Source organism: Macaca nemestrina, chromosome 19 (genome assembly GCF_043159975.1).
Source record: "Macaca nemestrina isolate mMacNem1 chromosome 19, mMacNem.hap1, whole genome shotgun sequence".
Classification (NCBI taxonomy): Eukaryota; Metazoa; Chordata; class Mammalia; order Primates; family Cercopithecidae; genus Macaca; species Macaca nemestrina.
Window position 1 is genome coordinate 41086448 of NC_092143.1, and position 24138 is coordinate 41110585.

At 45.3% G+C, this 24138-nt stretch overlaps 1 protein-coding gene and 1 pseudogene across 8 annotated transcripts in view; one reads left to right on the top strand and one right to left on the bottom strand.

Annotated features, from left to right (window-relative positions):
* The window catches only part of LOC105489409 (mitogen-activated protein kinase 4), a 179016-nt gene that overhangs the window by 89809 nt on the left and 65069 nt on the right, over positions 1 to 24138 (bottom strand). The gene's annotated exons all lie outside the window — the stretch shown is intronic.
* Positions 23135 to 23523, top strand: LOC105489411 (small ribosomal subunit protein eS25 pseudogene; annotated as a pseudogene).

Below are 24138 nucleotides of genomic sequence, written 5' to 3' on the forward strand. Positions count from 1 at the left end.
AATCCTCATAGGTCTTATTACTTGAGTTCTGGCAATTTCTCAGAGTTTTTCTTCACTAACTATATTGGGGTGGTTGTTTCATTAAATAAGATAAAGGAAGAAAGGCAAAATGCATACACCAGCAGTTTTTCTAAACCAAATTTAAAGCATACTTAGTAATTTAATTTAGAATGATCAATTGAACCATCACCCAAAACCCATTTCCTAAAATCCCCTGGAGTGGAATTCTTCAGCTCTGGAGCATGGGCTGGCCTTCCCAATCTTCAAGTCAATTTCCTCTTCCCAAATATACAATAATACATTTCAACCGACAAGCAAACAGCAGCCAAACTGCGGGGAAAATAATTTGCCCAAAATTATTCATTAGAATTCATTTAGGGGAATTTCATTAATTGGGATATTGCTTAGACTTCTTTTAAAGTGGTTATCATTGACTTATTTTAATTACAATCCCCCGACTTTTACTAAAACCATTAATGGCCATTAATATATACTGTTATATTTGCAGGGCCACAAACATATTTTGTTTTACATGTAAAAATCTAATGTATATAGAATGTCAGGTCTAAAGGGCTTTTGGAAGTAATGTTGCCACAGAAGGCTTTTGTAAAATACAAACCCTTACAGGAAACCAAGTATATATGAGGAGAACTGCTAATAGTTATTGAACACTTACAAGACAGATACAAAATTATGCTATTTAGCATGAATTTACTTCACTTTTGGTACAAGTTTTAACTATTTAGTTATAAGGACAATGAGAACTTTGAACCTGATTCTTATGTAATATTTATCTAGTTTATTTCTAAATGTTGTTTACTAGCATTTTATTGAGAAATCCTAACAGAGATAAGTAACGGCAAATGGTACAATAACTTTTTTAAAACAGTTCATATTGATAATCTCGAGTTATTTTTAACTTAAAAAGTTCAAATCAAGTATCTATAAAACACCAAAGCACCTTTAAACACACTTTAAAATCTATAAACCTACATGAACTTCCCCACAGGTAAGAAAACTGAGACCCAAGAAAGGTAGGGAGACTTGTCCAAATCCCATCAGGATTCAGTGACAGGCTGAGATTAGAACCAACTTCCGATAATCGCCCAGCCCTCTTTTTACATTCTGTGTTTCAGAGAGAACGCTTTATGGGGATTTCTATGTGGAACGTGGCTCCTTTGGATGTTCAGTGAGCCAGTGAGAAGACAAAGAATGGAGCCTGGCTTCATGGGTCACCATCAGGACTTCTCACACAACTCCCCCCTTTTTTTTCCAGGTGACAGTTGATATGGATCTTCTGACATTGACAAATAATCATCTTTGGCAACAGCGGATTTAAAAGACAACAACACTGATGTGTGAATTTGCGAATAATCTTTGTTTGCTATAGGACATCAGCCTTTTTCGTATTTTTCTAGGTACCTTCATGGAAGCCTGCTCCAGTCTCTAAGTTGTCCCTTCCTCTCCTTCCCTGACTGCTCAGGCACTAACGCATCAGTATACGCGGGTGCGTGTGTGTGTGTGTGTGTGTCTGTGAAAGTCAACGGAAGGGATGAAAGATGAAAATAGCCACAATTGGCCGAGCACGGTGGTTCACGCCTGTAATCTCAGCACTTTGGGAGGCTAAGGCGGGTGGATCACCTGAGGTCAGGAGTTCAAGACCAGCCTGGCCAACATGGTGAAACCCCGTCTCTACTAAAAATACAAAAATTAGCCAGGCATGGTGGTGCACACCTGTAATCCCAGCTACTTCGGAGGTTGAGGCAGGAGAATCGCTTGAACCCAGGATGCAGGGGTTGCAGTGAGCTGAGATTGTACCACTGTACTCCAGCCTCGGTGACAGAGTGAGACTATCAAAAAAAAGAAAGAAAGAAAGAGAGAGAGAGAGAGAGAGAGAGACAGAAAGAAAGAAAGAAAGAAAGAGAAAGAAAGAAAGAAAGAAAGAAAGAAAGAAAGAAAGAAAGAAAGAAAGAAAGAAAGAAAGAAAGAAAGAAAGAAAGAAAGAAAGAGAGAAAACAGCCACAATCCCTGCTCCTTTGGTAAGGGCATCCATATAATTTTTTTTTTTTCAAACAAGAAGAATGTCCTGGGGACAAGAGCCAATTAAAATCTGTGTATAAGTCCAAGTTTCTTTGGCATGACCTCAAGGTGACAGAGCATGGCCCCTGAATAGCCATGCTGCTGATATGGCCCCCAAGGGGGTAAAAAGCCTATTTTGTTGTATGCCTCTGATTTCCTTCCAAATGCTTTATGGTTGGCAGGAAGGGACTTTTCTACAGCTAGTGTGATTGTTTTTGCTGTGTACCCTTTTGCTCATGTCTGTGTGTCTATATAAAGATCACGTATGTGTATAGATGTATATAAATAACACTGGTCTGTGCCCACAGTTCCCGAGATGAATATCTTGCTCTAATGTTCCCTTCTAGAATAAAAGGTTTCACATATTTAAACTGATTCCATTAGGAGAACAAAAGAAAGTGAGGTGGCTATAAATATCAGATGCTAGTTCGGACCTCTGGTTAGTTGTTAATAGAGACAATTATTAACAGAGTGAAGAGTATATAAATAGCATAGATTTCTCAAGATAGATGCCTGTCCCACTGTTCCAGGATCCTAATGGAATATTCTACCAGGTGAGCTAATCAAGGGAACAAACTCTTAATCATCCCAATGTCCAACAAGGAAGGACTAATTAAATCATGATACATCACCTGATAGGGAAGAAAAGTTATGTTTGAAAAGTCCATTTAAAGACATCGGAAAACGTGCATGATGTGGCGCTAAGTGATAAAAGGTTACTAAATAGTACACAGTATTATCCCCTTTTTGTTTTAAAATGGTATGGCAAAAAGACTAGAAGGGTCATCTTTTAACATTTTGCTTATTATCTGTGAGTGGTAGATTACAGAATTTTTTTCCTTTGTAATTTTCTGCATTTTCTCCTAAATTTTCTACAATGACCATATATAATTTTGCAACATTTATATTGAACCATAAAAGTGGTTCAACACTAAGATTACAGCTTTTTCTCATTTACCCCCACCTCCCTTAACAAAATACCAAACTCTCAGAGCCCACTCAGTGAACAACCATGGAAAAGGGTTTTTTCAGGATGCAAACTACATAGAGAAATGGCAGATGACAGATTTTTGTCTCAGAACTTAACTAATTTGGCTCAGGTTTAAAGATTTCTGTTTTCTTAGTTCACTCCCATTTCCAGTCATCCAGCTTGGCACCAGCCCTTAGGGAATTACTTTAGTGTCTTCAAGGCTGCTCACTTCTACCCACAGGCCAAGGTTTAGCTGTGTTTTTCTCCATTCCCCAGGTTTCTGAAACAGCAAGGTCATTTTGAGCCTAGGGTGCCAGGGTGCTCCCTCCTGACTTAGGAGGCAACTGCTCTTCCCCACCTGCCTGGTCAATGTTCCCAGGTTGTGCCCCTATAAGGCCTTCCTCCTCTGTGGAGGCCTGCAGATAAGCAGACCTAGCTTGGAACCCCGGCTCTGCTGTTTCCTAGCATAGCACCTTGGGCAGGTGGTTTAGTACTGCTGAGCCTCTGTTCCCCATCTGAAGAACAGGATCATCAAATCCACTTCTCAGGGCAATATAGTGGCTGGAGATAATGTACACAAGGACATTGCTTAGTGCCTGGCAGGGAGCGGCCACTCCGTCAACAGCAGCTGCTACTAGGATTAGGATGCTGCTGCTGCTGCTGCTACTGACTCTCAGTTCTTCCTTCCAGAACTTCATCTCTCTCCAAAAAGACTCCCACATTTCTTTTCATGTTCGTTTCTCCACGCTAGAACAACTGCATTAATGCAACAGTGCTGACTTGGGTTTCAACTTCCCCAGCTCCTCTTGGGTTGTTCACCTCTAACCTGCTGTGACTTTGGATAGGTGGTTTCCCAGAAGGGAAAGTGACACCCGGCAGTAAACACGGGAACCTTCGGGGTGCAGCGGCTCTTGGCAACTCCAGGATGCCTGTTGTTGTTTGTATTAAAAGTGCTGATGCCTCAGCTATTCAGCTGCAAGGGGACGGAGGTGCCGCCTTACTCAGGCAGCAGGATAAATTCTCTTTTGAAAGGCAAGCTCACGTCCTTGGATAAAATATGTCATGCCTGTTTGAAGGATTGTGATTTATCATAATATTTTTCTAAGACTTCAAGGCCTCCAATGTTAACTCTAGGACGGCAAACCATGCCATAAGCAATCTAAAATGAGGCAGAGATTTTTTCCACTCTAGAAATAGCTGCCAAACAGACAGATTCCACCCAATGCTCACTCGCATGTTGCCAGCCTAGCATCACATCTCATCATTAGCCAGGAATAGAGCAATGGATATGAAGTTAGAACCAGTGGAGAGAGGGGAAGGACTCAGCATTAACCAAGTCAGGCACTTTACATGCATGATGTCCTTAAGGTGCACAAAATCCACTGGTTAGACTGACTCGTATCCTCCAAATTCATATGCTGAAGCCCTAACTCCTAGTAACTCAGAATGTGATTGTATTTGGAGACAGGTCTTTAAAGAGGTTCTTAAGGTAAAATGAAGTCATCGCGGTAGGCCCCACTCTAATATGACAGATGTCCTTATAAGAAGAGGAGGTTAGGACGTAGGCCACACACAGACTGAGGGGCAATTACGTGAGGATGCAGTGAGAAGGTGGCCATGTGCAAGCCAGGGAGAGAGACCTCCAGGGGAACCAACCCGCCAACACTGTGATCTTGGACTTCCAGCCTCCAGAACTGTGAGAAAATACGCGTCTGTTGGTTAACCCACCCAGACTGTGATATTCTGTCACAGCAGCCCTAGCACACAAATACACCCCTGATGCAGCCATTATTCCTAATTTACTTATGGGGAAACAGCTACATAGCAGTAGCCTGGCTGGCGCCACACCGCTGACAAGTGGCAGAGTCAGGCCTCAGACAACATCTGTCTGACTCCAAAGTCCATCCCCTGTCCTTTACTTTAGCTGGTTAAGAGTGAGGGGTTTTGAGTCAGGGTACTTGGGTTCAAATTCTGGCTCTGCCATTTCCTGGCTCAGTGGCTTTGGGCAGGTTCCTGAACTTCACTGTACCTGACCTTCAACATGTGTCAAATGGGGCCACAAAGAGCTCTACTTTTTTTGCTTGTAGAGGGAATTAAATAATTAAAAAATGAACTAATACATGTGAAATACTTACTGCCTGACCCATGCTATGAGCTCAATAAATGTTAGCTAATACTATTACTATTATTGCCATTATTATTATTATCACTGTTATTACTGAGGGAGCCTCAATAATCTGGTCCAAACTTCTCATTTTGCAAAGTCAGTGAAGTGAGGCCCAGAAATGGGAGATGTCTTAGAAGGGCACGAAACCAGGTAACTGAGCTCCTGTCCAATGTTCTCACCAGTGCTCTGAGAAGACTCAAAGAAACCAAGGTTTGGATGCAGGGTTTTGTTTCTAAGTGGTTTTAAGAGTAGGGAACATAAGCAAGCAGGAGGCTGTGACAGAAGTTGGGAAACTGATTCTGGGCCTTATGTTCTCATTGTGAACAGAGATGATCTCACATACTCCACCCAGCCACCCCTGAGATTACCATGAGGCCACAAACACCGATACGCAAAAGCATCTGAGTGACATAAGACACTATGATGCGGGGTCCAAAATGAAAAAGAGCAACTCCTGAAGATCCTTGTGGGCCAGGAGGAATCAAGGATATACATCAAGACCCTAAAAATTCAGCTTTAGGAAAGTTCAGGGGAGATTAAGAAACATTGAAAGGTTCCCGTAGAAAAGCAAATGATGGATATGGGTATTAATAGATCTTTAGGAGGTTGCTGAAAATAGGGCAAAGCAGACATGTCATGTGGAGTGTTTTATGTAATGGGGCTGTGAGGCGTCACCCCATGGGTCTCATGCAGGAGAGGCAGCCCCTGCCTAAGAGAAGAGGTGTCAGGAGGAGTCACCTGGTTACAGAGCAGCAAGATCAAAGAGGTTTGGAACTGTTCTGCAAGACATGCAGGTATTCAGTCCACAAATACTTACCAAGCACTTCCTAGCTGCCCTGCCCTTTGTTTGGAACTGGGGATAAAATGAACAGTCAGACACAGCCCCTGCCCTCTTGGGGCTTCAGTCAGGTGGGACAGAGAGATATTGATCAAATAATCACAGAAACGGAAGTTGAGCTGCAGATGGAGGTAAGAACTTACAGGGAAGTGACCATGATGTTTCAAGAGCACGTATTGAAGGGATTTGGGGCCAGAGAAGGTGTCACTGAGTTAGGGGTTCTTAAACTGAGAACTGAAGGATAAGCAGAAATTAACTAGGCAAGGAGGCAGAAGGAGAAAGTGCTCCAGACAGAAGGAAATGGGTGTACAAAGGCTGAAGGCAGCATAGAATGCAAGGAAGTGTAAGTGCAAGAGTGGCTGGAGTGCAAAGAATAAGGCAGGGAGTGGAGTGAATTGAGTCTGAGAGAGTAGATTAGACCATGTGACCATGTGGACCAGGCCATCAAGGCCTAGTGGACCACACCATGGACTACAGTGGACCAGGCCATGGGGCTTTGGGGACAAGATCCTGGGGCCTTTGTGAACCATGGAGGCTTGTGGACCGAACCATGGGGCCTGGAGGACCAAGCCATAGGGACCTTATGAACTAGACCATGAGCAACCATGGACCAGACCATGGGAGCCTGTGGACCAGACTGCAGGGGCCTTGTTGAATAATCTTGAGAGTCTCAGGGACCAGGCATGGGGTCTTATGGACCAGGGCCTAGTGAACCAGACCGTGGAGTCTTGCAGATCACATTAAAGAGTTTGGTCTCCTAATAACAACAGAAGGTCACTGAGATGTTTTAATCAGTAGATCACAAGATCATATTTGCATTTTTAGGGACTATTCTGACTACAGTGTGGAGAATGGATTGGCTGAACTAGGCTACAGAGATAGCCCAGCTTGGGAGCATTTAAGGTAGTTGAGGGGACTGATGATAGTATCTTGAATTTGGATCCTGGGATAGTATTTGGGTGGTGCTGGTGGATATAGAAATGAATGCATAGATATGAGAGAGATTCAGTATGTCAAATCATCAAGCACAGCAAAGGGCCAAAATGTTGCGGGTGATGGGGGGCACTGAAGCTGAATCCTAAATTTCTGGCTCACACTACTAGATATATGGGGATGCAAATGCTAAGAAGGAAAACTTGGAAGAGAGACAGGCTCTGGGTTTGGTTTCAGAATCCTGTTGGTTGAAGTCATTTGACATCCACGAGGAGATATTGACAGGAGGCACTGACATTAAGTGAAAACCTACTCTGTGCCAAGAACCATAGGAAGCCCTGGAGATACAATGATTAGTAAGACAGATACCCTGTCCTCAAATAGCTCATGCTTAGCCTTGGCTGCACTCTGGAATCACCTGAGGAGTCTGACAAATAAGGATGCCAGGATCCTTCTCCTGGAGAGTCTCAGTTGATGGGTCTGGAGAGCCAGCTGGGCACGGGGATGTCTAAGAGCTCCCCTGCTGATTCTAAGGTGCAGTCAGGATTGAGCGCCGCTGCTCTGGAGTATGTAAGTCCTGGTGTGGCTTAAGTCTAATTACACAGAAGGAGGAGATAGCAAAACGACCCATGATTGTAGGCCTTAAGAATTTAGAACAGAAACACTGAAGCACATTGGTATAATGGGAATAATATTATTTGGATATTAAACCAATATATTTTCATCCTTGGTAATTCCTGGTTCCTAGCTGTTCCCTGGCTCCCTCATTAAAAACCGAGCCTGGCTCTTTCAGATCATAGAATTTCTTCCATGATCTACAGAAAACACCTCTTATGCCTATGGGGAAATTTAAAACTGGATGACAGGTGATCCCTACTCTAAAAGAGGCAATGCTCTGATAACAGATGTAAGTCAAATATGACAGAAGGCAGGATGTGATCCACACCAATCATCAAGGAACAAAATAAACGCCAAGGGATTTCAGAGAAGCAAGAGACTACTGTGTTTGGCTGCTGTTTCCCAGTCCTGACACGAACCGCTCAGATCTTTCACTCCTGGAACTGACCTCACCTTGTTCTTGAACCCAGTCTGAGAGCACACTTTCCTCAATTTTTCAGAAAAGGAAAAAAAAAAAAAAAACCACCTGACAACCTTGCTGAAAAAGTTGCACATGCCAGGCAAACAACACTTGAATTAACACACACCAGGTGCTGACATCCTGCCCCTTTCGGGAGCAGAGCCAAGAGTTGCTCAGAACACCCCCACTCAGCTCTGCTCCAATCCTCATAGGAAGGGAGGCGCCGGTTTTCATTGGGCATATTTGGAAAAGAGGGAAATGGTCCACCTGAGAGTTATAAAAAATGTTTCTTTCTGGGAACCACAGGGAGTTGGAAAAAAACAAATTCTGAATTTCAACCTCCTACAAAACTACTGTTCTCCTGTGCCCCCTCCCCCCTCCCCAAATCCAAATTTATTGCACAATGTTCCTGGAATTCTTCCTAAGGCCCCCACCTAGTTACAAGCAAAAGCAACACATCACAGTGAAAGCAGATGATGCTTCCTACCTTAGATGCAGATTTGGCCAGCTGACAGAAAATCCTATAGTCTCGCAATTCTCCAGAAGTGACTAGAGATAAAATCAAACCGACACATGGCAGCTCATCACTGACCCTATCAACCATCAGGAGAAGACTACAAATGAGTATCAGATGGAGTCCCTGCCCACCAGGACTTTATAGTAAGATTTCACGGGTTTAGGTTTTATCCCTTAGGCAGTGCAAAGCCACTTAAGGCTTCTGAACCTCAGATCAAAGTGTTTTGGGGAGATTAATCTGGCAGCAGCCAGCCCAAGTGGCTGCGGTGGGAAGCTATTGAGCAAAGAGAGGTCCCCTGAGAAGAATCAAGCCCTCAGAGCCCACAGTGTTGTCAAATATGCTAGGGATGCAGGCACTAGAACAGTCTCTGAGCCAGGACTTGTTATGCTGTTTATACATCAACCGGGATGAATGCGCACTGCTACAGGACGTGAAACCTCTTCAAACCCTTCTGCCATGACAGGCCAGGGCCCAGATGCTCTGACTGGGTCTAGCGAGGGTGGGATGGGCACAGTGGCTCACTCCCAGGCAGACTTGTTTCCAGGCAACCATTCCAGACAGATACATGTCACTTTTGCCTAAAAATTTCCAGCAAAAGGGATTCCCTAATGCCTTCACAAAGTCTCTAGACTCCACAAGAAGACCTTATGTCCTTTCCGTCTCCCTCATGCCACAAACCAGCCGTTCCCCTCAGCAGAGGAGAAAGAGCTGCACTGATTCTTCCCTGCCATACAGAGACATGGAAACTGGAGTGTGACCTGGGCACACCCATTTCCTTATTGCTCCAGGAATCCAGACTACAGCCTTAACCTTTCTTAAGGCTTTCAGTAAATTACTCCATCAGTCCAAGAGACAACTAAAACAATAAGAAAATAGCATTATGCTAGGCACAGTGGTGTATATAAAAAAAATCAGGCCAGGTGTGGTGGCTCACTCCTGTAATCCCAGCACTTTGGGAGGCCAAGGCGGGCGGATCACCTGAGGTCAGGAGTTTGAGACCAGCCTGGACAACATGGTAAAACCCTGTTTCTACTAAAAATACGAAAATTAGCTGGGTGTGCTGGCACATGCCTGTAATCTCAGCTACTCAGGAGGCTGAGGCAGGAGAATTGCTTGAACCTGGGAGGCTGAGATTGCAGTGAGCTGAGATCGCATCACTGCACTCTAGCCTGGGTGACAGAGCGAGACTCCCGTCTCAAAAAAAAAAAAAAAAAATTTAAACCAGACTCAGTCTCTGTCCTTAAGGAATGATTAAAGTCCAGAGGTGTATAATATAACTCACAAAATTCCATAACGAGAGACAGTACTTGACAGAACATGAAAGAATGCAAGAGACAAGGGTTGAGGGAAATACAACAGGCATAGGGGATGCTGGATGACTCATTTGGAAGGGAAAGATCAGGAACAGTGTCTTGATAGAAGTGACATTTGGGTTGGGCACTGGAATGACAGATTCTGACAAAACACAAAAGAACTTTGCAAATCTAATGATTTGGAAATCAAACAGCAACAAAAAGAAAATTGGCCTCCCCTCACTGAAGAGAAGAAACACAGACTCTGAAACCCACAGAATGCCCATGGTAACTCCCAGCCACATGAAAGTTGGAGAGAAATACGTGGCTTTTGCCAGCAAGAAGGAGGCTACCGCCCCAGGGGACCTAACCCAAGTCCACCTGAAATGCCACCTTTTCCCCTCAACAGCATGAAATACTTGGTAGGTTTGACACTCTGGGGCCCCAGTTGGAAGCCTCTAACCACAGTAGGGCCCATACCCAGGAGATCAAGCCAGCAGCTCCCCCACTATGCCTTTCTCACAGCCACCCACATGTGCCAACAGCAACGGACACCTAACAGTTACATGGCGCTTTCCAAGTTCACTTTGTGCTTTTACAAACATCTCTGATTCTCACAACCACCCCGAGCGGGGAGGCACTCTGAAGTCTTGCTTGCTGTAAAGATTTTGTTGTATTATTTCCTACTGTGTTTAGTATCTGTCTGAAAACACATTCTAATCAGACAACTTTTCCACTTTTGGCTTCAGCACATCTCTCTAGGAAGGACACTGTGAGGCCAGTAGGTTTTTGCCCTAAGAGGACTGACCATCATCTGGGGGCCGCACATGGAGATGAACAATTCAAGGGGCATCAGAAGTCAGAGTCTGAGTACTAAATACAATGGAAAGATGCTGGTACAAAATGAGTTTGCAGGACAGAGCAAGCCCATGGTCCTGGACTGAGCAGAAAGCCACAAAGTTCAGGAAGGGTTTGAATGATGCCTGACACTTAGGAGATGCTAAGTTGACCCTCTTTATTCATGGTAGTTACATTCTAGTAGGATCATGTTCCTGCCAGACGTTGGTGGCAACAATGGAGTGGTCTCATGGACATTGTTAGTGAATTTCCTCTTCCTTTTTCTGGATGTATCAGAATATTATTGATTCATTAACAATGGACTCACGGCCAACCGCATGTCTGATCAAAGCTTATCTAACACACACGACTTCTCTGTGAGGCACATCACAGCCTCCCTGGGCTTAGGAACACCAGACAGCACCTCAGCGCTCTGCTTCAGGAGCCATTTCAGAACTGCAATATCACCACCAACAAAAAGCACAAAAATGCAAAACAAAACAAAAAAATGTGGCATTAAAGAGACTGCGAAGACACTAGTTTGCAGTATGAGAGCTGAAACTAGAAGGCGGAGTGTCACCCTGTCTGACCTCAGCCAGGAATGTGCATATTGGGCGAGTTGAATTTTTCACCACTCTTTGCACATCACCGAATTACTGTGAAAGGACTACGAGTGCTGGTTTGGGGATGCAAATAAATTTTAGGGAGTAGTAAAATTGGCAAATACAGAATCCATAGGTAATGAAGATCTACTGTACCTTGGTCCAGAAAGGCTGTAAACAGAGGCATTCGGTACCTGTCTGTGGAACTGAACCAAAGTTGCAAAGACAGGTGAGGCTCCCAGCTGGGAAAAACAAATGCAGAGGCTGATTCGGGGAGAGAGGTTGGTTCTGTGTACTGGAGGAATGGCAGCAGCCCAGCCAGAAAGGCAGACGTGGTCAGACTGCAGAGGGCTGTGAATACTAGGATGGGGAGCTAATCCTAATATTTGTTTACCCAGCAGACCACTAAGCACCTGCCAGGTGCAGGATCAGAGCAGTGCAGAGGAGTGAAGAATTTTAGTTAGGACCTTGAAGGATGTGTCAGAAGAGGACGACACTGTGGACAGAGGAGGTGGGTCAGGTCAGCGCCTTATCCTGGGTACTCCTGGATGCCCGGAATGGCTATGGAAGGTTGGTCTAGAGAGAGAGAGAGGAGGAAACAGGCCAGGGGCGGTGGCTCACACCTGTAATCCCAGCACTTTGGGAGGCAAAGTTGGGTGGATCACTTGAGGTGAGGAGTTGGAGACCACCCTGGTCAACATGGTGAAACCCCGTCTCTGTTAAAAATACAAAAATTAGCTGGGCATGGTGGTGTGCGCCTGCAATCCCAGCCACTCAGGAAGCTGAGGCAGGAGAATCACTTGAACCCAGGAGGCGGAGGTTGCAGTGAGCAGAGATCGTGCCACTGCACTCCAGCCTGGGTGACAGAGAGAGGCTCTACAAAACAAAAAAGACAGGAGGAAACAGCTCTGGGGCATAAAACCCTCAGGTCTCAGTATCTATCCAAAGGCAACTGAGCCAGGATCCTACCAGGCTGAGTGTCCCTAAGGGTTAGGCATTCCCCTCCCCCACCTCCCAACACATGAGGTTCCTTTAGGTTCCCCATCACACATTCACCTGCTGTTTACATGTCTGTCTAAAGCTAATGTTCATTAAAGCCCTTAACATTCCCAGACACAGGCACATGCTTAAAAACGTGCTTGGTCCTACAACAGTGATGGACATCATTATTACGAAGCCCAGGTACAGACAAGGCCGTCAGTTTTACCTACTCACAGCAGCCCTTGCTTGCTCACTGCCGAATCCCTAATGGCTTGGAACAGAGCCTGGGCCTCCAGGTGATTTCTTAAATGTAAGTTAACTGATTTCTATCTCTGATCTTCCAGCTGAGTGGCATTTGGTTAACACAGAACCTCTGAGCCCCAGGCTCAACACCCCCCACCCCCTGCCTTCTCCAGTGCCTTCCAACATTGTCCAGCCTCAAAGACGGATGGCCCGTGGGGTCACACAGCGCCCCACGATGCTCAAAATGACCTGCATTTAGCTGATGCTCTGCTGTTGCCCTCTTGAATTTCTTCGTTATTTTTGAACAAGGAGCTTGAATTTTCATCTTGCACTTGTGCCCTGCAAATTATTTCCTGGACCTGCCTCCAGCTCCCCAGTTTCCTCTCCCACAGAGTGCTCCAGTGTTGGCCAAACTTGAGGACCAGAGACAAGTCTGTGCAAGTAGCAAGTGCTTTGCTGAAAACTTTCCATCCTAAATTAAAATATACATTTCTATTCTGGTTATGGAGCCAACTAATGCATGTAACTTAATCACACTGTTGTTTGCTCAGTCTGGCTATAAACCATGTAAACGCCAGCCTCCTGGGAGCTTTCTGCTACCGCTTGGGGAATTAACAACACACGTCAAGCTTGTTACATGATTCTCTCAGGTTCTGCTCTGATTTCTGCTCTCAGAATTTCTAAGCCTGAATACACTGCCTTTCAGTCCTGAGCAATGCCCTCCCTAAATCTTAGCGAATGTGAGCATTTACTCTTGAGAAAGCCCCCACAAAGCAGAAAGAACGAAGCCAAGCAATGAAACTCTAATCACATACTGCTTCTACCCTTCCGCGTTAGGTATACCACAAGGCTTCAGTCCCGAAATCTCTTTCTATAATATGTTTCCAGAAGGATAAAGAAAATAAATACTTTTCTCCCCAGTCTAATCTGGATATAAAATGAAATGAAAAATTGACATATCACTAAATGTGCCTGGGTCTTAGTTTATTAATCAAACAAATGGGTTGAACAAGTTAACCTAAATGTAATAAACCATGGCCAGGGAGAACAGTAGTTGGCTGTTAGCTGAGAGAATTGTGATATACAAATGCCTGGCACCACTGAGAGATGCAGCAGAGCCCACAGGAGGAATGTGGGTGGGGGAGGAGAGGTCGGAGGGGCTATCAGAAGATCCTGGCTCTAGCCCTAGTTCTTCTCCTGATGGCTCTTAAAATTGAGTTGACACCACTTCACTCTCTGGGCCGTGTTTCTCTCCTCTGCAAAACACTGACATAAAAATATTTGGTGATAGTGAGAGATTAAATAAGAACATGGATCCAAAAATCACTTTGCAAAATCTTAACAGCATTATTCTAAAATATTACATGCTACTTGGTTAAGGTGTCACGTGTGCTTAACGGGTCCCCAAAAGGCCAATATTTGATTCTTGCAAGTCCCATGGAAACTTCCAGGACCCTGCAAGGATTTCAAGGGAACCCAGACCCCAGGGAAGCGAGATTAGATGGCAATGGAAAGAATTTCTACTCCCTGTGGCCTGCCAGCCCTTGGCCTCCCAAAGCGATCAGATGTTGGATTTGGAAACAGCCAACCCGATAGAATTCTTCACACTTCTAATTACTTCATGATTTGTACACATTTTGGCGGTTGCTTCAAGGCTGTTTTATTAATTCGCAGATTTTCACTATTTTTGCTTCTCCTTTTCTTGCCAATTAGCTGAACTAACTGCAACTCAGCATCTGGGCAGGGCTACGATGGGAAGCAAGCCTCCCTCCTCCCCAGCCCCCACTGCCCGGGAACCCTACCTCGGAGCCAGCGTCAGGAGTCACCACAGGGACCTGGGTGGGGTGGCCTGGTGGGAGCTTATTCCCTGATGACAAAATGTTTCCTCTGTTTTGAAAGAACACCTTGAGTCACCTCTCCCAGTCTGTCCAATGCTTGATTGAGCCCTGTGGACTCACATGAGAATCTAAGACATTAGGGAGAATGCTGCTGTCGCCAGACTTGCCTCACAAACCCCATGAGGAAATTCAGAGAGGCCCCTATGTGGCCAGGTCTCCGATGTGGCCTAATCAACACCATCCAAACTCACAGGCATGGGAGACCCTGCATTCTGTGTCATCTCCCGGGCAGGCAGTACCGGTCAAGGGATCTGTCTCAAGTGCTGGGCCTCACCTCTGCTCTCTCAAATGGGATCATAACATAGGCTCTGCCCTCCTTGCTAGGTTACTGTGAGGAAGTGTGTTCAATGTTGTAAGAGCTAAATGCAGGCAAGGGGTCCTTATAAGCGACAACTTTGGTTTGAAGACAACACAGTGGCAGGGTGTTCAGCTCTGCTTTCAAGTCAGAAGGATCTCAAGGCTGGGTTTGGCCTGGAGTGGGAAACCCAGCTGCAGCCTCTCCTTCCTCCAGAGCTCAGGCCACCCCTGAAGCTGGTGGTTGGGATCAGGAAGGAAAGTTCCAGATGGGAGTGTCTGTGGCCTCAAGGAACCATTGCTATCCATTGTACCCTCTTCAGATGATTGTGTCAGTTTCTTGCTTTTGAGGGGAATCCTTCCTTCGGAATCCTTCCTTCAGAATCCTTCCCATCTCCAATGAGGCCATAGGACAGACTCCCTGGTCCACCATGAGGCTCGATGTGCAAGGACAGCAGATGCCATGATGCCCAAGCCAACCCCTAGTGCTGGTCCAAGTCTGCCTCTCCCAGGAAGCCTCCTTTGACCAGGTGGTCCACGGGAGGTCTGGGCAGGAGCCAGTTGAGGAAACACAGCAGGAGCTGGAATGGAGGCCACGTGGCCAAGATGAGTGGGTGGGGGGTGGGGTGGTAGGGAGGACAAAAATGCTGGGCTGGAATGGTGATGCTCTCCCTTCCCTTCACAGTGACAAGGCCTAATGGCAGCACCCATCTGTCTTGCAGATTAACAAGGGACAGGAGATAGCCAGGAGGCTGGTTTCCCTTGACAAAGTACACCTGCATAATAAATGACACCACGTGCAAATGCAAAGAGTCACTCGGGCACAGGGTTGGGGAACACACTACAGAACCCCATGAACATCTTGAGGATCTGGGTGTGGGGCGAGCTGTGTTCATGCTGAGTATCTGGATGAAGCACATCTGCTGGAGACCCCTTGTGACTTCCTGGGAGCCTGAAGGGCCTGGTCTCATTCCAGGTTTAACCTCAGGGAGGAGACAGAAGAAAGGGTGATGAGGAATGGGAGGGAAGGGGGGACGAGAAAAAGGAAAAACAGGTTCCCAGAGGGGGACAGTGTGGGAGCAAGTGGGTCACGTGTGATACCTTGATGACCCCTTGGGCCAAAGGTTACCAACTCCTTCAGCCATCCCAGAATCCTTCCCGCCTCCAGCAAGGCCGTGGGACAGACTCCCCGTCCACGCTGAGGCTCAATGTGCAAGGACCACAGACGCCATGACACCCAAGCCATCCCCAAGGCTGGTTCAATCACACCTCTCCCAGGAAACGTCCTCTGACCGTCTGGTCCACAGCACTTCTTCCTTCTGCAGACCTCACGTTCAGAGGTGGATTTGCCAGGTGTGAAGGTTAATTTTATGTCAACTTGGTTGACCATGATGCCCAGATATTTGGTCAAACATTATTCTGGATGTTTCTGTGAGGACGTTTTTGGATGAGATTTACATTTAAATTAGTGGACTCTGAGTAAAGCAGATGACCCTTCATAATATGCATAGGTGGCCTTCTTCCAGTCAGTTGAAGGCCTTAATAGAACAAATGAAGGACTTCCCCTGAGTGAGAAGGAATTCTGCCAGTGGATGGCCTTCAGGCTTCAACGCAACCTCAGCTTATCCTGGGTTTCCAGACTGCCAGACCACCCTGCTGATTTTGGACTTGTCAGTCTCCATAATCACATTAGCTGAGTCCTTAAAATAAATGTCATTATATGTGTGTGTGTGTGTGTGTGTGTGTGTGTGTGTGTGTGTGTGTGTATATACCTGTTGGTTTTATTTCTCTGGAGAACCCTAATACACCAAGAAACTAACAAAGCTTAAGCCAACAGTTCCTCACTAGTAAGAGCCCCTTCCAGAGACCTGGGAGGGGCTCTAGCTATTTTCTATCTCTTCTTTCTATGAGGATCTCCCAATGCTGTATAAGCTTCAGACCTCAGCAATCCTGGATCCAGCCTGGCTTTGATATGGTCATGTGCTACCCCAAGTCTACTCTGGTATTCAGACTTTATGCATGTCTTCCCTCTCTAATTGAACTGGAAGCTCCATGAAGGAAGGGGCTGTCTTCTACTCCTTGGCCTCCTCTGCTGTCTGTGTCACAGCCCTTGTATGTGCTAAGAGCCCAATACACATTTGCTCATGGAATGGGGGTTTGTGACTCCTGTGGTCTTTGGAGGGAGGAAGCTAGAAAAGGGCTCTCAGAGAATGATGCTGAGGACCCAGGAAAGGAGAAAAATAAAATGCAAGAATAAAGTGAGGAAGGAAAAAAATCTTGCCATATTTCATGGCCAGCACTTTCTCTGTCTCTTAGCATCCCAAGATTCTGGTCACCAAGGCTCGGTCTCCTGGGGTGACGGAGGCCATCCATCCCTGATGCAGACCCTGCATTTTCCAGGACCAGCTTGGTTCTTCCTTGACTTGTTCTTTCTCCCATGCCTCCCCCTGTGCCCTGAAAAAGCTCAGGAAAGCACAAAGCTGGCTGAGTTTTCAGGTCCTGGGCCTCAGCCTCTCCACACCGGTGTCCTGGGGCAAGTGCCAGTCAGCAAGGACGTCTTTCATTTCCAGATAGTCCTCATCTTCCAGGTACCCCAGAGAGTGAATTAGAGTGGAATTCAGTGCCACAGGCTGAGGGACAAGATAGGCTGTCTTGGTTGGGCCCTGTGTTTTGACAAAGCTTAGAGCTGACTCAACACTCTTTAAGCTTGCTGCTGGGTGCTCTCAGGTGTCACTTTCTGAACACAGCAAGTTCTCTAGATCACAGGCAGCCAAAGCTTCCCAGGCAGCTGCACCAGGCAGGCATACCAGGCAGGGCTCTCCAGGAAGAGCACCTGTGTACCTTAGAAGAGATCTATCTTAAAACAATATGTTCACCAATGACACCATCACCACCACGAAAGGATTCACCATTGGTGTTATTAAAAAACAAAGTTATACTTTAAAAAAATTGTAAATTCATCATATAAACATCAGATAATAAAGAAAAGAAAAACAAAACAGAAAGACTAACCCTAACATCCAGGATAAGTCTGGCTAACACTTTGGTAGCATCCTTTTAGCATTTTCTGCTTATAATAACATTTTAAAAAGTCAAATAGGACCCTGCAGTATATACTATTTTGTAAGTTATAGACTATTAACAATCTTAGGTGAACGGGAAGACTGTGACATCATGAAATAGGTCCACAGCATTGCCATATACAGTACTACACTGCTCACATGTTGATTTCCTTTACTCTTCTGGAACCTAAAATAAAATATTTGCAAATTATAACTTACTGTACAAATATCTAGGAATGTAATTGGGAAATCATAATTTGGCTGGTACTCTTGCATTCTGCTTCCATTTGTGCAACAGGCCATACAAAGCCCATACACTCATATATCCATTCATACTTTTGCCAAATGCTGATTACATCCTACTCTGTCCCAGCATTGTGTTAGCCATAAACTAGTAAACAGGTCCTTGCTCTGGTGGAATTTACACTGAGTGGGAAAAGACAAATACCAAGATAAGTAAACAGAGATAAAATAAAGTCAGCAGGAATAAATAGGGACAGGTGATGTGATTGCATATGTCAGGAAAAAAGATTATTTTGGCCAGGTGTCTCTGAAAAGAAATCATGTTGCCTGAGATCTGAAAGGTAAGAAGGGGCCATCTATGTAGCCGCTTGAGGAAGAGCAATCCAGGCAGTGCACACAGCGAGTGCAAAGGCCCTTGGGCAGAACACACTTGTTGTATTCAGGAAAGAGAATAGTGGGGCTGAAGCCAGAAGGGTGGGGTTGGGGATGAGGTTGAAGAGGTGGCAGAGCAGGACCTTGTATGTTAAAACGGTAAGTGGTTTTGACTTTATCCCAAGTGCACTGGGAAACAGCGAAGTGTTCCAAGCAGGGAAATGACATGGTCTGATTTGCATGTTTACAAGTTCCCTCTGGTTGATTCCCGAAATGCAAAGAATGTACTGCAGTTCCCCACAATAATGGGAACAGGGAGACAGTAAGGAGGCCACCTGAGGTGGTCCAGGCAGGTGACGATGGTGGCTTAGACTTCAGTGTCAGGGCTGGGGGTTCAGAGGGATGTGAGATGCATTCTGGAAGTGGAGCTAATGGGATGTGCTGACAGATTCACTGTGAAGACTGAGGACAGGAAGGGCTAAAGAAGATAATTATTTTGCTTGACTGGGTATTGAAGGTTCCATTTACACAGACAGGAAAGTGGGGACAAGTCGATTTGGGATGAGTCTAAATGAATTTGTAGAAAAATCTATGCTGCTGCGCGATGTTTATAATTCTTTTGAGACCAGCCCCCCTGGCTTGCAGGAGCTTGATGCATCAAGTGCTGAGACCTGACTGGGACCAGGTTCTAGTTCTGAATTAACCACTCCCTGCCTGAGACTTCGGGGAATTTGCCTCACTCCATGGCGTTTCCCCCATCTCTGCCAAAACAGATAGATTAAATACTCCCTTCTGAACTCCTACAGCTCTCTTACAGCCTGATAAATGATACCCAAAGAGCTACTTCAGCTCCTGGAAGGGACGCACACTATAAATTATTTTGTTTCCTTAGCTGTCTTCTGAATTAACTAACAGTTGCGTCCATATGTGTACACAGGAGATAGTTATCTTACTTCAAGGGCTCTGTTCCTGAAAAATAAAAATCTTTTGGGAACAGTATGTGAAATGAGACTATTTATCTGACTGTACAGGTCACTAATTTCTCCCCGACCATCATTAATTGGCTTGGGAGCACTGGCTTTCACTCTCATTACCGATGATGCTCTTATGCTAAAGTCTGAAACCCATACATTCAGCAGTTTGTGATGGCTGTTATACAATCATTCACAAAATGGTCTTTCGCAGCCTGGTCCATTATTCTTCTTTAAACAAATGCTGCGGTTCCAAACCTATTCTGCCTGCGTCCAAGTCACAAATCAGGGACCATGTGCCATGAGGGAGAGACGTGTTCTCAGCCAATGTGTCAATGTTTATTGAGTGCCTCTCTGAGGGCAGTACATGAGGCCAAAGCCCCCTTGAGGAATGAAGGCCTCCTTGCCCCAGCTGCTGGGAGGCTGCCAGCAGACTCAGTGGCAGCCCCCTCCAAGGACTGGCTTGGCTGAACAGAGTCACCTGGCCAGGGTTCATACCTCCTGCCCAGGGCAGCCCACAGCCAAGGACAGGAAAGTACAAAGGGCCTCCAACTTGGGGCAACTCTGAAGGACCATTTCAGCCACAGAAGTCTCCACGCATCAGAGGAGGCTAACACTGTGCCTGCAGCCCAGCCACGCTTCAACCCTGCTTCCCTCTTCCCCCTTTCTCAAGTCTTAACCCCAGAAGCACCCCCTGGAGTAACAAATGCCCTTCAAGCTAATCTTGGCGCAGCCTCTGCTTCCTAGAGAACCCACTAGCACATGTGATGCCTCAGGCAGGCCCCCAAGAAAGACATGGTTGAAAACCCCACCACCGCCTCAGGGCCTCTCCATCCTCTGCCTGTCTGGCCCAATTTTGATTTGCCCTCTCAATGGTTGCCCTATATCCTGCTTCACCTTATGATAAAGTCTACTGAGATCACAGTGAACTGTTAAGGGCTGTTAATAGGCATTAAGATGTGCCCTGTCTACCCAGAAAGGCCGTATACACCCAGTGGCAGAGACTTACAAATGTCTTCTGTGCCCGGCACAGTGCCGTGCACAGGCAGTAAACGTCATGGAATGACGGTGATGGGCAGCACATGAAACGATGGCATTAGCTAACGCTAAATGCCAAATGCATGGTGAAGACAGAAAGTATCACAGATACTTGGACACTGGAGACCCTCAAGAAACTCTAGGGAAATCATAAGCAAAGCTTTTAGAACTCAAACTCTCTAGCAACAATGGAGGATTCATTTCTGGAAAAACATTTCGCCCCTGGTGGCACCTGCATTCTTACTCAGAGCTTGATTCTCTAGCTTGTCACCCCTTTTTCCTACCATCTGGGATCCTGTCTGTGCTGCTTATCAGCTCTGGAGAGAAAGAGTCAAATCTGAAATATTTAGTGGCTCTGGCCAAGGGTCTGTTTGGACAGTCAGCTAAAATGAATGGCTTCGTGGCGGATTGGGGCTCTCTGTGACTTTTCACTTCACCGAGTCATTCTGCTGTCCCCAAACCTATAATAGCAGCCTCTGCCATTAGGATCGTGGCCCATTTTTCTCCCTTGTATTTAAGGTTTCCTGCTCACATAGGTATTGCCCCGCTCTCACTCCCTGCAGCACTATGTATCTTCAGGGCACATTTTAGTGCTTAAGTACAGTTGTTATTTTTGGCCTTTAGTTGTTTCCTGTGTAGGTCTCCCTTCTTTGTGGGGATGAAGAGCTGCGGGCCAGGCATCTTCTGTCTTTTGTCTGCTGTCTAGAAGGCAGTTTGGAAAAGAAGAGCATATGTTTTGGAGTCAGAAGATTTATAATTTGGTATAAACTATTAATACTTTTGAAGCCTCAGTTTCCTAATCTGGAAAGTGGGGATACTAGGACCTTCTTCATAAGGCTGATGTGATTAAATGAGTGAATGTACATAAAACCCTGAGCACAGTACCCAGTAATGTAGCAAATGATTGATAAAGTTAAGCACTGTTTTTCTTCTTTAATAGCATTCAAGGGCCCTGTTTCTTAGCAAGTCAAATAATAAAAAGGACACTTGGCCAAAAGAAGTAAAAATAAGATAAAATAATTATTAGGTTGATAGTTATCTAAATACAAGGATAACCTCTCCAAACATGGAAGGGAAAGTAGATAGATTGTTTGATGGAGCTCTGGGCCATGGGTGGATTTTTTTTCTTTCTGCAAGCTTATTTTAATGTTTTTATAATGTTCTTTGTGCTATATATATATTTTTAATTTTTATAGAGATACAGTTTCACTGTGTTGCCCAAGCTGGTCTTGAACTCCTAGCCTCAAGCAGTCTTCCCACCTCAGCCTCCCAAAATGTTAGGATTATAGGCACAAGTAACTGTACCTGGCCTGTGCTATAATTTTCAAAAAATGAGCAAGAAGATATGATGGTTTTCATATTTAACTGTCTGGCAACATTCCCCTCCCTGGGTGAGTATAAGCAGAAAGTAAATGTTGATGGGCTGGAGTGATCTCATGCATAGAGATGGTATCTCAGTTCATGGCCACAGGAAGATACACATTAAACAGGCAGATTCTGCGTCAGAATTTCTAATGAGGAAAACTAAAAATCTGCATTTTATTAGATAAGTTCCTCGTATAATGATATGCTCCTGAAAGTTTGAGAGATTCTGGCCTCCTGGAAAGAACATTGGATTTGGAGATCCAAGTTCTACTCAGCTCTGCCACTGTCTTCGCAAGTCATGGGTGCTCTTGTGTCCCATTTTGCTCTTCTCCTGTAACACTTCCACTTCCAGCTCGATGGTCATTCTGGCCCCTTTTGAAGGGAGAAAGGATCAGTCACATTCCCCACTGGGAACCCATGCCAAAGGAGAAAACTTGGCCAGAGAGCCCGGATTCCTGAGGATAGCTAAATAATCTTTGGGACAAATAAATATTCAGCAAGTGATCAGGCCTCAGCAGAAGTAAAGTGCATGCCTATTGTTGCCAACCCAAATAAAGAAGTTGCACAGCCTGCATTTCCTTGGGGGAGCCAATATCCTATTTCTGTTTCAAGGTTGGCAGCTCTGCAACTCAGTCCAGAGTCTCTACTTACACTAGCCTCCCTGTGGACCCACATGAGGCTGTGCCTCCTCTCTCACTAGCACTGCAGAGAGAAAGGACTGCAGGGTGGAAAGGACAGAAACATCAGTCGATTTGGCGTAGCTTTGGTCAAAGAATGAAATGGTTAAAAATGGTTAAAAGGAGGTTTAGCATTATGAGTAGGTTTCCATGGAGTGTGAGTGTGCTCGCTGAAGTGAGAAAGTCTTACTGAAAAGACACAGGAAGAAAGAGGCAGTCATCAATGACATGGAAATTTGCTTGTCTCACTGGATGAAGGCCCAGTTGGGTCCAGGCCCAGCGTGGTGGCTCATGCCTATAATCCCAGCACTTTGGGAGGCTGAGGTGGAAGGACTGCTTGAGGCCAGGAGTTTGAGACCAGCCTGGGCAACATAGTGAGACTCTGTCCCTATAAAAAAAATAAAAATAGCTTTTTTTTTTTTTTTTTTTTTTTTTTTTTTTTTGAGACGGAGTCTCGCTCTGCCGCCCAGGCTGGAGTGCAATGGCCGGATCTCAGCTCACTGCAGAAGCTCCGCCTCCCGGGTTCACGCCATTCTCCTGCCTCAGCCTCCCGAGTAGTTGGGACTACAGGCGCCTGCCACCTCGCCCGGCTAATTTTTTGTATTTTTAGTAGAGACGGGGTTTGTCCGACATCTTAGCAAGGCTGTGCTGTCCGCTGCTGCTCTCCGAGCTTCGCAATGCCGCCCAAGGACGACAAGAAGAAGGATGCCGGAAAGTCAGCCAAGAAAGACAAAGACCCAGTGAACAAATCTGGGGGCAAGGCCAAAAAGAAGAAGTGGTCCAAAGGCAAAGTTCAGGACAAGCTCAATAACTTAGTCTTGTTTGACAAAGCTACCTACGACAAACTCTGTAAGGAAGTTCCCAACGATAAACTTTTAACCCCAGCTGTGGTCTCTGAGAGACTGAAGATTCGAGGCTCCCTGGCCAGGGCAGCCCTTCAAGAGTTCCTTAGTAAAGGACTTATCAAACTGGTTTCAAAGCACAGAGCTCAAGTAATTTACACCAGAAATACCAAGGGCAGAGATGCTCCAGCTGCTGGTGAAGATGTATGAATAGGTCCAACCAACTGTACCTTTGGAAAAATAAAACTTTATTAAATAAAAAAATAAAAATAAAAATAAAAAAATTAGTCAGGTGTGGTGGCACATACCTATAGTCCTAGCTACTTGGGAGGTTGAGGTGGGAGGATCACTTGGGTCCAGGAGTTCAAGGTTACAGTGAGCTATGTGACATCACTATACTCCAGCCTGGGCAACAGAGAAAGACCTTGTCTCTAAAATAAATAAATAAATAAATACATACATAAATAAATGATTTTGGGTCCAGTTTAATTTAAACTGAGCTTTGATGTACTGGATAAACATCATAATGACTCACAGAAAAACAAATCATGGCTTATCACTTAATTTTTCCGATGAAAAGTCTCATAATTGCAGACTAGTCAGTGTATAATATCAGGACTTCTGATACCTTTAGCAAGGAATCTCTGGTTGGCATGCATTAACCCAAGTTTATAGAAATTTGATTCTTCACAAAAGATCCTTCATATAGTTTTCTTTTTGCAGGGAGACAGCCTAATTAAAATGATACAGTTGGCCAGTTCTCAGTTTACATTCACCTTCTTGCATAAGTAGCGTGTAATGACTTTAACCAATCTGGGTCGTAGAAAGATATTCTACAG